This window comes from Hyperolius riggenbachi, chromosome 9 (genome assembly GCF_040937935.1).
Source record: "Hyperolius riggenbachi isolate aHypRig1 chromosome 9, aHypRig1.pri, whole genome shotgun sequence".
Classification (NCBI taxonomy): Eukaryota; Metazoa; Chordata; class Amphibia; order Anura; family Hyperoliidae; genus Hyperolius; species Hyperolius riggenbachi.
Genome location: NC_090654.1, coordinates 287,228,644 through 287,243,169, shown reverse-complemented (window position 1 = coordinate 287,243,169; position 14,526 = coordinate 287,228,644). Strand labels below are relative to the sequence as shown.

General features: G+C 42.2%; 1 long non-coding RNA gene across 2 annotated transcripts; it reads left to right on the top strand.

Moving 5' to 3' along the window:
• The first annotated feature begins 224 nt into the window (after positions 1-224).
• Positions 225-13,694, top strand: LOC137532178 (uncharacterized). 2 transcript variants are annotated; one of them, XR_011023873.1, is made up of 3 exons: positions 225-298; positions 13,315-13,402; positions 13,544-13,694. It is a non-coding gene; the product is annotated as an uncharacterized lncRNA (long non-coding RNA). The 2 variants fall into 2 exon arrangements; XR_011023874.1 differs by lacking the exon at positions 225-298 and adding an exon at positions 3,859-3,894.
• Positions 13,695-14,526: the final 832 nt, after the last annotated feature.

Sequence of the window (14,526 nt, the reverse complement as noted above, 5' to 3'; positions counted from 1 at the left end):
CCCAAACATAAGACACGGTCTACTACAGTGTCTTCTACTAATTTTTGCTCCATTACACGTAAGGCCGGATCTGTACTTCTTACTGCCCAAGGCCCACTATTACCAGCCGCTACCAACCAAACACTATCCTACCACCTCTCTACACCCCCCCTCCCCCCAAAAAGGTGTGGTTAGTGCCGAGGTCTCCATGGCAACGTGAAGTGAATTAATCACGTCATACGGGGGAGCTGGTCAATCAAACAGCAAGTGGATCACAATTGGACAGTGGGTGGGGTCAGCAACACGTAAAAGTGTTCAGGTTTGTAAAGCCTTGTTCACATTATCGATCACAAGTGCTGAGCACTTCAGTGTGTGATTTGTTTCAAGTGATTCCCAGTGTTTTCTGAGCATTGAGCGATTTGTGTAAGCTCTTTTCTAAGCACTTTTGATGAGCGATTGAGATTTTCACTTCCTGATGTCAGTCAGGAAGTGAACTCTTTGACCCGGAAAATAATAAATACAATGTATTTATTCTTAAAAGCACCTGGCAAATTGCTATACAAAGCGCTTTTTCAAGTGCGTTGGGATTTCTCTATACCTTCCATTGGCCCAAAGCGCTCAGAAAATGTTACAGGCAGCGCTTTTGGAAGCGGAACGCAATCGAACCGCTCATATGTGAACCCTCTCATAGGGAATCATTGCACTAGCTCCTTTAGATCGATTTCTAAAATTGCCAGCGCTTAAAAAAAATACACAAACGCTCATAGTGTGAACAAACCCTAACAGCGGGATATGGAGGGAGCCCATGTTAATTCAGTATGAGAGAAGGAAGCTTACATAGCTGATCCAGGCTAAACCATTGTGAGAGAAGGAGAGGCCACATAACCCCTTGCTAGGGAAGGGGCGCCTGCACCGGTCACTTCAATTTGGGTGTGATATGCGCCGTTACATTTGTGCGTTGCTATAGGCTCCCATTAAGAAATTGGCTATGACTGTAAATTTGGGTGCAAATTGAGGCTACAAATAGTGGTTGTGCCCGGTGTGGGGGTCTGTCTAGGTATGAGGTGGTTAACGTGAACCTCTGGACTAAAAATCTACTCAGCAGAACTGAAAAGGCTTGGTGTTTCTTTAACAGTTTCACAGCATCAGAACTTTGTTTTTCTTACCAAAGCATCATTTTTAGCTGCATTTTTAGCTAAGCTCCCCCCATCAAAGAAAACTGCCCAGGCTTTTTTCCCCTAATGCTGTGCAAAGCATGATGGGATTTCCTATGTTATTCACGTTGCCTAGCAACTGGGAGTGTTGATCAGCACACAGGACAGTTGGAACTGTGTCTCATGCTCCCTGTCACCTCCTTTCAACCAAAACCCACCTACAGTTATCCTTGGGGAGGGGCGTTAAGGTTACCTCTGTGCAGAAGGAAACTGGACTGTCTGGAGGAGACGTGGAAGATACAATGAGGACAACCTATAAGCTCCATGCAGATAGTGTCCTGGCTAATAACTGGGCCTTTGAGTGGCGGACTCAAAGTGTAAGAGCTGCATCCATATGGGCGCACTCTATAGGCAGCAGCAGTGTTAGGGAGTCTTGCCCAAGGTCAGCTCACTGAATAGGTACTGACTTACTGAACACGAAAAGCTGAAATTTGAAGTTGAACCCAGGTCTTCTGTGTCAGAGGCAGAGCCCTTAAAGCATACCCGAGGTGACATGTGACATGATGAGATAGACATGTGTATGTACAGTGCCTAGCACACAAATAACTACGCTGTGTTCCTTTTATTCTTTCTTTGCCTGAAAGAGTTAAATATCAGGTATGTAAGTGGCTGACTCAGTCCTGACTCAGACAGGAAGTGACTACAGTGTGACCCTCACTAATAAATTCCAAGAAAACACTTTCCTAGCAGAAAATGGGTTCTGAGAGCGGGAAAGAGATAAAAAGGCTCAACAGTTCATAGATTTTAACTCTGGCATACTTCAATGAATGTGTCATTGAGCAAAAACAATAAAACGATTAAAACTTAAAAAGTAGATTTAAACATAAACTAAAACTGTGGAATATCTTAAAAAAAGTCATTTTTAGGAGAAGGAAGATAAATACAATTGTTTATTTCATTAGTTTATTTTTGGCTCGGGTGTCCTTTACCATTACATTATCAGAGGGACATCTCTGTCATGTGACCACAGGTATATCCGCTCCCTTCTGCACCTCCTCTTGATGCTACATGACCTACAGTGAAGTCCCACCCTCGGCCCGCTACACAGAGCCAGATAACTTCTGTAGAGCCACATTTTTCACAAAAATCACAGCACCAAAAGTTTTTCGGAGAAAAGTCCCGATCCGTTATATCAGTTTTTGTATTGCTGATTCCTCCCCGAGGCCTGGGGACCCCGTCCTCATATTTACCGTATTTTCTCATCGCATGGCAGGCTCGCACACACGTATGATCCGTGCTCCTTCTCGGGTAATCATATACCGGTGAGTCATACCATACGGGATTAACCATCTCGCCTGCGATATAAACAGCCACTCAATGAAACGCGGGGAAAAGGATATTGGCTTTTAAATGAGTCCTGACAGCTGTGGAACATATTATGTACAGATGTAATACTTAATATGCTCTTTACATTAATTCCCGTGCAACCCAAAACGCCTTATCGGGAATTGTTTATGCCGTGTTTCGGTGTAGTTTTTATTGATTGGACATATTAAGGGGAGATTACGATCTTATCTGGCGGCTCCGTGAACCGGGGAACGATCTTAAGGGCTTGCGCTGTTTTTTTTTCCTCTTCCCCAGAAACAGAGAGAGGAAGTCATCTTTAATACACTCTATAGTTCCAGCAGAAACCCGAGCCAGCCTGGAATGACTTGTGCACGTTGATCCGTCGGAGGTTTGGCGTGATGGGAAAGGACACGCATGACACAAAGCAAACACAAGGGTTAGCAGAACACCGTACTGACTTCGCTTCGCGTTAGTGTCCAGGATGTGATGTTGGTGTCTCCTTGACCTTGGCACTTTCTGACAGGCCTGTTTGTTTTCCAGCCAGGATTGCTTCGCTATTCGTGGACCGGGCTACACAGGGCACAAAAAGCAAAAAAAATTAGTTCTTAAAGGGAACCAGAGAGGAATGGAGGATGAAAAAAGGAAAAGCTTTTATACATACCTGGGGTTTCCTCCAGCCCCATAAGCCTGAATCTCTCCCACGCCACCATCCTCCGCTTCCTCTATCGCCGCTACCGGGTCCCGTCACTTCCGGCGGACGCAGCCAATTCCCTGCATACAGGGGCTCCCTCCATACCCTTACACATGCGGCTGCGCAGTAGGCAGCCGCAAGCGTACGTGTATGGAGGGAGCCCCTGTGATGCGGAGAATTGGCCGCGTCCGCCGGCCGACTGGCGGTAATGACGGGCCCGGTACCGGCGGATCCAGGCAGCAGAGGATGGAGGCGTGGGAGCGATCCGTGCGTATGGGGCTGGAGGAAACCCCAGGTATGTATAAAAGCTTTACTTTTCTCCTCTCTGGTTCTCTTTAAAGGAACACTATCACAAACAAATGTAAAATTTAAAATACATATAAACACATACAAATAAGAAGTACGTTTCTTCTGAAGTAAAATGAGACATAAATTACATTTCTCCTATGTTGCTGTCACTTACATCAGTTCTAAATCTGACAGATTTTGACTAGTCCATTTCTTTATGAGGGATTCTCAGTATTTCTTTTATTCTTTACAAAAGCACTCACTGGAAATGATGTATACAAAGATGCAGCCCTCCTCCCTCCCCCCCCCCAACACACACACACACCGCCACTACCTGTTTGCCCACTCTTCTGGCAGTTGGACTGAGCAACTGTGGTTTATTAAGTGCTTTTAAAAATAAAGAAAACCCGAAAATGTCCCACAAAATGTAACAAGGTATGGGGAATCTGGGAAAGTAGAATACTAGACCCAACCAACAAAAAGTTTATACCAATTCTTGATTAAAGACATGGTTGTTGACAAACCTCTCTCAGTGGTGTACTCAATCCTACTGCCTGCATCCACCCCTAGGTTAGATAGGGCTCCGATGAAGTGGTGGGTGGATGTTGGCCAACTGATAGGGAGTGGGGTGATGTTCTGGGGGGAATGAGTGGACTGGAGTCCTAATATCGGCCTCTGATAGGTATGCCCATTTGAAACTTGTGTATCGTGCCTACTATACTCCCGTTCAGTTGCATGCATATTTTTTGGATTCCTCTGATAGATCAGATAGATGCCCCAAATTTAAAATAGACAGAGGCGATATCTTCCATATGATCTGGTGCTGCCCGATTATTATAGATTTCTGGACAAAACTGTCTCAGATTATGTCAGGGGTGATGGGGGGAAAAGAATTGTGGTGGACCCCAAATCGTTACTTCTGGGTTTGTATACGGACTCCACTCTTTCCTCGCATGGCATTGCCCTGAACATTTTGGCAAATGGGCCGTAGATACACCTCCCTCTATATCCTCCTGGTCGAAAAGACTGAATACAGTGATGACATGGTACAGAGCAGACTTACATATCTCAACCGAAAATGCCTGGAAAAATTTGATAAGATATGGTTTCGGTAGTGTGAATACACAGATTCACATGACTTACTGGATAATCCCTGAACTGAGGTACCGTTTAGGTGCCTGAAGGTAGTTTTATGGCTATGTGGTAGATGTTTCTAACTGAACAGTGAGGAGCTGCGCTGGGCGTTAGCTCCAGGTGCCTTGGAGGTGTGCTGGACCATGGGGATGGGGGGATTGGGGGGAGGCAGGGGGGATTGGGGGGAAGGGAGGTTGGGGGTTGTAATGTTATGTTAGGTTCTTGTACTAAAACTCAATAAAATTCAACTTTAAAAATAAAGACATGGTTGTTAAAACCTGGGGGCGGGCGCTGGGCCTGGGGCGGACGGTGGCTTACCTTTTCTTCTTCCCTTTGGGTAGCTAATACCCATCTTTCTGTACACTCTTTTCCTTGTGCAGAACAGTTCTTCCAGTACTGATGTTTGAATTACATGAGGTGATACTATGATTAAAATGATACCATATGCTATTACCAAATCACCACCTTTGCAAATATTTTGATATGGTATGTAAACCTTAACTGTACGGTTGCATCTGTAATGTCCTGTTCTGTACTTTTTGTTAACTCTTTACAAAAGCATTACATTTTACTGTTAAAAAAAAAAAAAAAAAAAGAAAACCCTGAGAATCCCCCATCAGGAGATGAGCTGGTCCAAAACCTGTCAGTTATGTCAGATTTCTGCTACCTACTGTAAGTGATATCAATATAGGAGAAAAGTAATCTATAGCACATTTTACTCTGGAAATGTACTTTTTATTTACAGTGGGTTGCAAAAGTATTCGGCCCCCTTGAAGTTTTCCACATTTTGTCACATTACTGCCACAAACATGAATCAATTTATTGGAATTCCACGTGAAAGACCAATGCAAAGTGGTGAACACGTGAGAAGTGGAATGAAAATCATACATGATTCCAAACATTTTTTACAAATAAATAACTGCAAAGTGGGGTGTGCGTAATTATTCGGCCCCCTTTGGTCTGAGTGCAGTCAGTTGCCTATAGACATTGCCTGATGAGTGCTAATGACTAAATAGAGTGCACCTGTGTGTAATCTAATGTCAGTACAAATACAGCTGCTCTGTGAGGGCCTCAGAGGTTGTCTAAGAGAATATTGGGAGCAACAACACCATGAAGTCCAAAGAACACACCAGACAGGTCAGGGATCAAGTTATTGAGAAATTTAAAGCAAGCTTATGCTACAAAAAGATTTCCAAAGCCTTGAACATCCCATGGAGCACTGCTCAAGCGATCATTCAGAAATGGAAGGAGTATGGCACAACTGTAATCCTACCAAGACAAGGCCGTCCACCTAAACTCACAGACCGAACAAGGAGAGCGCTGATCAGAAATGCAGTCAAGAGGCCCATGGTGACTCTGGACGAGCTGCAGAGAACTACAGCTCAGGTGGGAGACTCTGTCCATAGGACAACTATTAGTCATGCACTGTACAAAGTTGGCCTTTATGGAAGAGTGGCAAGAAGAAAGCCATTGTCAACAGAAAAGCATAAGAAGTCCCGTTTGCAGTTTGCCACAAGCCATGTGGGGGACACAGCAATCATGTGGAAGAAGGTGCTCTGGTCAGATGAGACCAAAATGGAACTTTTCGGCCAAACTGCAAAACGCTATGTGTGGCAGAAAACTAACACTGCACATCACTCTGAACACACCATCCCCACTGTCAAATATGGCGGTGGCAGCATCATGCTTTGGGGTGCTTCTCTTCAGCAGGGACAGGGAAGCTGGTCAGAGTTGATGGGAAGATGGATGGAGCCAAATACAGGGCAAACTTGGAAGAAAACCTCTTGCAGTCTGCAAAAGACTTGAGGCTGGGGCGGAGGTTCACCTTCCAGCAGGACAATGACCCTAAACATAAAGCCAGGGCAACAATGGAATGGTTTAAAACAAAACATATCCATGTGTTAGAATGGCCCAGTCAAAGTCCAGATACAATTGAGAATCTGTGGCAAGATCTGAAAACTGCTTTTTACTGAGCTGGAGATGTTTTGCAAAGAAGAATGGGCAAGGATTTCAGTCTCTAGATGTGCAAAGCTGGTAGAGACATACCCTAAAAGACTGGCAGCTGTAATTGCAGCAAAAGGTGGTTCTACAAAGTATTGACTCAGGGGGCCAAATAATTACGCACACCCCACTTTGCAGTTATTTATTTGTAAAAAATGTTTGGAATGATGTATGATTTTCGTTCCACTTCTCACCTGTACACCACTTTGTATTGGTCTTTCACGTGGAATTCCAATAAATTGATTCATGTTTGTGGCAGTAATGTGACAAAATGTGGAAAACTTCAAGGGGGCCGAATACTTTTGCAACCCACTGTATGTGTTTTCATGTATTTTACATTTTACAATCTTTCGCGATAGTGGTCATTTAAAGAAAAATGAAACCATCGAAAATTGTATTTATGCTAATGTGGTGCACAAGCCATTTTGTCAATTTTAAAAATGTCAAAACTCAATCAATACATTTCAGCCTCCAGCAAGTTAAGATTTTCCCCAAATGGGGGTTCGATATAAAATATGTCTTGCAACCATGGCAACAGGACTCACCACCCAAAGCTCCATGTTCACTTTCTTATGGTGCCCATTCATGGTACAATTTTTCATTCTTTTTGATTAGTTTATTTTGTTGATTATTCCCTTAGATCGAATATAAAGATTTTTCCAACATGTCAGATCATATTTTTATAAAAACAAACAAACCCGCAGGACAGTCATTCATTTTTCTTGATCAAAAACAAGATTCTTTTCGACATTTATTTGATTCAATTGTTTTGGTCAGATAAATGAGAAAATGAAACGTTTTTATTGTGCCGTGTATTGGCACCATCAGGCAGAACACCTAGTTACCACTTTCTATACAGGTGCTTCCTCGGTTCAGCAAATTCCTTTTTTTTTCCCTCCTACAAACATTTAAATTTGCTAAATCTGAGGTTTAAATTAACTAATCAGGAGAAGGTTAGTTGTATCTGTACACCTAATGATAAATGACTTTCCTGGAGTCCCATATGATTATTTTGTTTTTAAAGCGATAAAAATTAAGGTTTGAAGGTGTATTTGCATTACTGTTTATTTTTCTCCCATAAAGGTTGCATTAAGCCAATAAGTAAGTGAAATAGTGTGTGTGTGTGCGTGCGTGCGTGCGTGTGTGTGTGTGTAGGGGGGGGGTTGGAGACTATCAGGCCCCATTCACACTTAGAAACGCAAAACGCTGCGATCGCGTTTAGCGCTTCTATAGCACTGAAACGCGATCGCCGGGAAATCGCCTGAAAATGGTGTAGGCGACGAGTTTGCGATTCGCATTTTTGGCCGTTTTTTGGGCGATTTGCGCCGATTAGCACAAATCGCCCAAGTAAGAATGGGCCCATAGGGTCTCATTACACTAGCGCTTTTAAAAAGCGCTAGCGTTTGAGCGTTTTGCCGAAATCGTGGCAAAATGCTCTAGTGTGAATGGGCCCTCAGGGTGTAAGGCCACATTCATTCATTCACACTAGTTTGAATGCTTACTTAGTGTAATGAAACCCTATGGGCCCGTTCTTACTTGGGCCATTTGCAGAAATCGCAGCAAATCGCGGAACACAAACGCGTCGCCAGCACCATTTTCAGGAGATTTCCCGGCGATCGCGTTTCAGTGCTATAGAAGCACTAAACGCGATCGCTGCAAAATCGCCGCAGCGTTTTGCGTTTCTAAGTGTGAATGGGGCCTAAGTGATGTTTGGGGAGGGGCAGAGTGTGGATTGCATTTCAACATTTATTTTTAGAGACTTAAAGGAGCATTAATACAACAAATTGTAACATTTAAAATATTGTGTATGTGGATGTAAATGTACATTTGTTCCAGAGTAAATTGCTCTATAATTTTATTTTTCCTATGTCTGACACTTACAGTAGGTAGTAAGAATCAGTCAGGCTGAGGCCTCGTTCACATTGAGTGCGTTGAGAAACCTGTAAAAACGCATGCGTTTGTGCGCGCATTAGTGCTCGTTTCAGTGCGTTGCAGTGCGCTTTTTTTTAAGCATGTTTTGCTTATTGTAGCAGATGTCAATAAAGCTTTGTTATATTTTTTTTCAATTGATGTAAAAAACGCATGCGCTTCTATGTGCTAAAAAAAGCGCACCTATTCACATGCATTGATGTGCGCTTTACAGCTCAGCGCACAGAAATGCAGCAACACTACGTTTTTGTAACGCAGCGCAGCGCATAGATGTGAACCAGGCACATTTAATTACATGGGAAAATCAATACCTTGCTGAACGCACAGGGAAATGCCCTCTGAAAAGCGCGCAGAAACGGCCCTGATGTGAACGAGGGCAAACACAACTTAAAGCGGATCCGAGATGAAAAACTAACGATAACAAGTAACTTGTCTATATATCTTATCTAAAGTTTAGATAGTTTACACAGTATATCTAACTGCAAACAGTTTTAATAGAATATGATTATTTCTTCCTGTGATGCAATGACAGCAGCCATGTTGTTTGTGAACATTACACAGAGGCAAGCTTATCTGTATCTTGAGCAAAAAAACCTAATCCCCCCTCCTCCCCTGAAATCTCTGGCTAGTAATACCTCCCCCTCCTCCTGCCCAGACTGAGCTCCCATGAGCCCTTGCTACTGTCGGAAAATGCCAAGGCTCTCTGAAAACCTGTGGGCGTGGCTTGTTTAGTTTATAGGGAATTAGAGTATTAAAACAAAAACAAAAAAGTATTTGGCTTGAAGAATGCCCTATAAACTATAGGAAAGGAACACAATTATGCAATGAGTAAAAGTTCATCTCGGATCCACTTTAACAATTTTTCTGATGAATTGTAATATTTCAAAAATCTGAACAATGAACCACACACATATGTTCAATTTTTCCCCAGTTATGAAAAACTTGATTGAAAACTCAGAAAATATTGCTTGGGTCTATACACTCCCGATCTTTTATCGAATAAAAACAGGAAATTTGATCAGATTTGTCGAGCGAATGAAAAAAAAAAGTTTTTGACTTTTTTTGGGACAACAGATCCTAATTATCTAATGTGTGTAAAATTGGATCCTTTAGTTGTATGGTGTGTGGCCACCTTAAAGGGGTTCCGTAGCGCTTTCTAAAAACAAAGACTGCCACTTACTTGGGGCTTCTACCAGCCCCCTGCAAACATCTTGTCCTCAAGAAGCCTCAATTCCCCACTGCAGGCCCTCGCTCCCATTCGCATCTCCGGGAGCTTACTGTGCAGGTGCAGTACAAGAAAACTTCATACTGCGCCTGCGCACAAAGCTCCTGGAGACGCGAGTGGGAGCGAGGACCCGCAGTGGGGAACGGAGGATTCTTGAGGACCGGCGCGGGACAAGATGTCTGCAGGGGGCTGGTAGAAGCCCCAAGTAAGTGACAGTTTTTGTTTTTAGAAAGCGCTACGGAACCCCTTTCAGGGCCGGTTTTAGTATTAATGGGGCCCCAGGGCAAAATAAACCTGGGGACCCCCCAACAGCCATATTGCGGCTGTATAGCGATCCCTGGCCAAAGCGTTGTGGCTGCGGAGGGGTGTCCAGGGTACTGCACATGGACCCCCTGGAAGCCCCGTCAGGAAATTCATTGCTCTTTCTTTTGAAATATGTAAAATTACACTATCATTAGGCTTGCTACTAAAAAGTGACATTTACCTCATTTAAAAGTATAATTTTTCCTTTGAAACGTTATAATTGATTTTCTCAAAAACTATAAGGTCTTTTTGAAAAAAAAAAAAAAAAATAATTCCTTTTACTCCCAATGATCTCCTTAATATATTTGGGGTTTTTAGCATTTAAGGTGGATTTGCTATTAACTGTTAAAGTCGGCGGGTTTTTAAATGTATATTTTTTTCCTTTGAAACATTAAAATCGATTTTCTCAAAAACTATAAGGTCTTTTTGAATTTTTTCCCTCTTGTAGTTTTCAAAAACGCAACTATGTACTGATCTGAGACAAGCTTTAAATGGCTGGAGAGTGTAATGGTTAAGGGCTCTGCCCCTGACACAGGAGGCCAGGGTTTGAATCTCAGCTCTGCCTGTTCAGTAAGCCAGCACCTATTCAGTAAGCAGACCATGGGCAAGTCTCCCTAACACTGCACCTGCCAATAGAGGGTGCCCTAGTGGCTGCAGCTGTGGTGCTTTGAGTCCGCCAGGAGAAAAGTGCAATATAAATGTTCTGTGTCTTGTCTTGAGTGAGTCCTTTGGGAGAAAAGCTTTACAAATGCTTTATTGTTATTTCTCCGCAGTGGTGAATCGCCATTGAATGCGATTGCATACAGACGCGTATCTACAAGGGTGCAGGCATGGCTAGAGCCATGGGCGCCATACCTGCCACCAGCCACTTCACCACTGTCTGCCTCCCCTCCCGAGGGTGTCGCTGCTGCTGGCGGGAGGGTCATGGGGGGATGGTGCGGGCACAGGATGACTCCAGGGGGCTGAAAAAAGACCCAGGTATATTAAACTGCTTTTTTTTTTTTTTTTGCCTTAAAGGGAATCTGATTATCTGAAGTGAAAATAAACTTATGATAAAATGAATTGTATGTGTAGTACAGCTAAGAAATAAAATATTAGGAGCAGAGGCACAAGTCTAATATTGTTTCCAGTACCGGAAGACTTAAAGAGAAACTCCAGAGAAACTCCAGAGAAACTCCAGAGAAAGACCACAAATTGAAGTTTATCCCAATCAGTAGTTGATACCCCCTTTTACATGAGAAATCTATTCCTTTTCACAAACAGACCATATGACTGATATTGTGGTGAAACCCCTCCCACAAGTAACCCCTCCCACAAGAAAAGTTTGAACTTTTGTTGGCAGTTTCCTGTCTGTGAACCTTGTTGCATTGTGGGAAATAACGGTTTACAGCTGTTTCCAACTGCCAAAAAACAATGCAGCAGCTACATCACCTGCCAACAGTAAAATGTTCACTGGAGTTCCTCTTTAAGAAACGTCAGTTGTTATCTATGCAAAAAAGCTTATCTGAGCTCTTCGTCCAAGCTTGATTGACTACAGTGCTGTTTTCTGAAGCACTTATCTCAACCTGTCTCTCACTGTTTCTTGTTTCTTTAAGGTTTTACTGCAGGAAAGTTCAGAGTTTCATTAGCTCTGCTCTGTTTCATAGTTTAAAATGCAGAATGTGGCTTGTAAACTCATTAGAGAATGATGCAATGCTATAAAAATAAATCTATATAACTGAAAATGAAAATATGAGACCCTTTTCTTTGCTACTAATGTTCTATTCATTATTATCCATACTACACATGGATATGTCAACCCGTCTCTCACTGTTTCTTGTTTCTTTAAAGTGTAACTGTCGGGCATAAAATTAAAAATCAATTCTTTATTTGTATCTGGTAAACAAGTAATAAGGATGCTAAGCAGGCAATCCAAAAGTTATAATCACTATTACTTTTCTTTTTGATAAATGATCATTCCCCAGTTTACCTGACTCTTATTTGGTACACACAATATTTGGTACACAAAAAGGAAGTTGCAGGGCATGCTGGGTTGTTCTTTTTTGCTTCTCTACTTCCCCTCAGACTTAACTAATGCAGCCTGATTGGCTGAAGCCTCTTTTCCTCCTGATTTCCCCTCCCACACCTCTATTCCTCTCTGATTGGCCAATATTTCTCAGGCTGAGGCAATGCACTTTCTATAGTGAAGGGTCGGCAAATCAGGCAGAGGAGAGTAAGGGAGGAAATGACATCAAGATTGGCTTCAAAATAGCCACACTTAAAATGGGAAATGCTAAGAAGGATTTTCTCTTTTTTTACTGTAGAAAAATCACTGAAATCAAAACGTGGACAGTGCAATACATACAGTATGTTATGTAAGTAGAGCAAGTATTTATTTTTTTCTGAGATAGCATGGCTGACAGCTTCTCTTTAAGGTTTTACTGCAGGAAATTCAAAGGGTCATTAGTTCTGCTCTGTTTCATAGTTTAAAATACAGAGCGTGGTTTGTTAACTTAAAATATTAGAGAATGATGCAGTGTTATAAAATTAAAAGCTATATAACGGAAAAAAATAGACTCTTTTCTTTGCTTCTAATGTTCTATTCATTATCCGTATTACACATACAATTCATTATATCATGGGTTTTTTCGCTTCAGCGTCAGTTTAAGTATCCCTTTAATGATGACGATAAGGAAGCAATATCAGCCCATGGCCGCTCTTACGATTCCGCTCTGAGCTCAACCCTAATTCTTAACTTGCTGACACATCCACACCAGCCCCGCCGAAATCCCGCCGTTGAAAACACATGACGTCTTTTGGGTCACGGGAACCAGCTTTTTAATCAAAATACATTAACGGGCCCAGCGGAAAAAAAAAAGATGTTAAAAAGCACTCTCCTGAAGCATTAAAAAAATCCAAAAACATAAAAATATACATTTTAACCCAGCAAAGCAAAACACCATTAATCATGTTTCAGAAACTGCGGCGATTTCAGGAAAAGGGGAAAAAAGAAACAGAGTTGACTTTGTGCGGCGCTCGTCGCTAATCATTCAGCATGGGAAAACAATGTATTTACTTTGAGACTTCGCAGGCCGTAATCCAGGAGTGTCTCTGACAGGCCCCGCCCTGCTTTCCACCTCAGCCAATGGGTCATCCATACAAAACTTTCTTTGTTCACATTTTTTTATAATTTTTTTTAAAGTTTCAACAGGGCACTTAATTTGTACAGATGTAAGTTGACTCCAGATTCCTGTAAATGTTGTTCCTTTGTGATATTTTTATAGGCTCCTAATTTGCCGGTCTGAAGAAGACATTGAGAAGGAAAGAGAACTCACCAGCAGGGACGCAATCTTCGTGTATAACTGTATATAGGTATAGATTTTTTTTTTCTTCGCCACCTTGGTCTGCTGCCAAAACTTCTAGCTCTGCAGCCCACGGGCTGGCGTTTTAGAGAGGGTTATTATGGTAGGATTAGTGATGTTACAACATCTAATTTACTTGTTCTTTCTGCAGGTTCCTAATGCATTTCTCTGTAACACCATCTCACCTCCACCAGCTGGAGAGGAAAGAGGAAAAAAAGCACGAGAGCGCTATTACTGTCGCACGTCTGCTCGCTAATGTAAAGTTTCAGGAGGGTGCGCTGGAACAGGAACGTCGGAGCGGCCACGTAGTTTTACATGGTGGGCAAATTTATAGTGCTGTGAAATACAAAGTTCCCTCCCCCCCCCCCCCCCAAAAAAAGAAAAGGTTTAGTTAAAGGAGCTCTGTTGCGAAAATCTTAAAATTTAAAATACATGTAAACATATACAAATAAGAAGTACGTTTCTTCCAGAGTAAAATGAGCCATAAATGACTTTTCTCCTATGTTGCTGTCACTTACAGTAGGTAGTAGAAATCTGACATTACCGACAGGTTTTGGACTAGCCCATCTTCTCATAGGGGGTTCTCAGGGTTTTCTTTATTTTTAAAAGCACTTAGTTAATGGCAGTTGCTCTGTCCAACTGCCAAAATAGTGTACAGCGAGCAGGGAGGCCGGCCAGCATCTTTGTATAAATCTTTTTCAGGGAGTGTATTTATAAAGAAGAAATACCATGCTGAGAATCCCCCATGAAGAGATGGACTAACCCAACACCTGTCGGTAATGTCAGATTTCTACTACCTACTGTATGTAAGGAGAAAAGTAATTTATGGCTCATTTTAGTTGTATGTGTTTTACATTTTTAAGATTTTTGCGACAGTTCCTCTTTAACAACTGAACTTCATGTCAAGATTCTTTTGTTGAGAATAATGCTATGTACACAATTGCGATAACGATCGTTTGCAAGGAAGGATAATTACCAGACGAACGATATTGGAACGATTGGAATGCAACGATGGGATACAGAAATCATCATACACATGTTAACGATCGTTCTCGCAGAAAGGAAAGATAAGAGGGAAAGTTGCCTATATTTTTATATTAAAAAGATAACCCCCACAAACATGAGGTTACAATA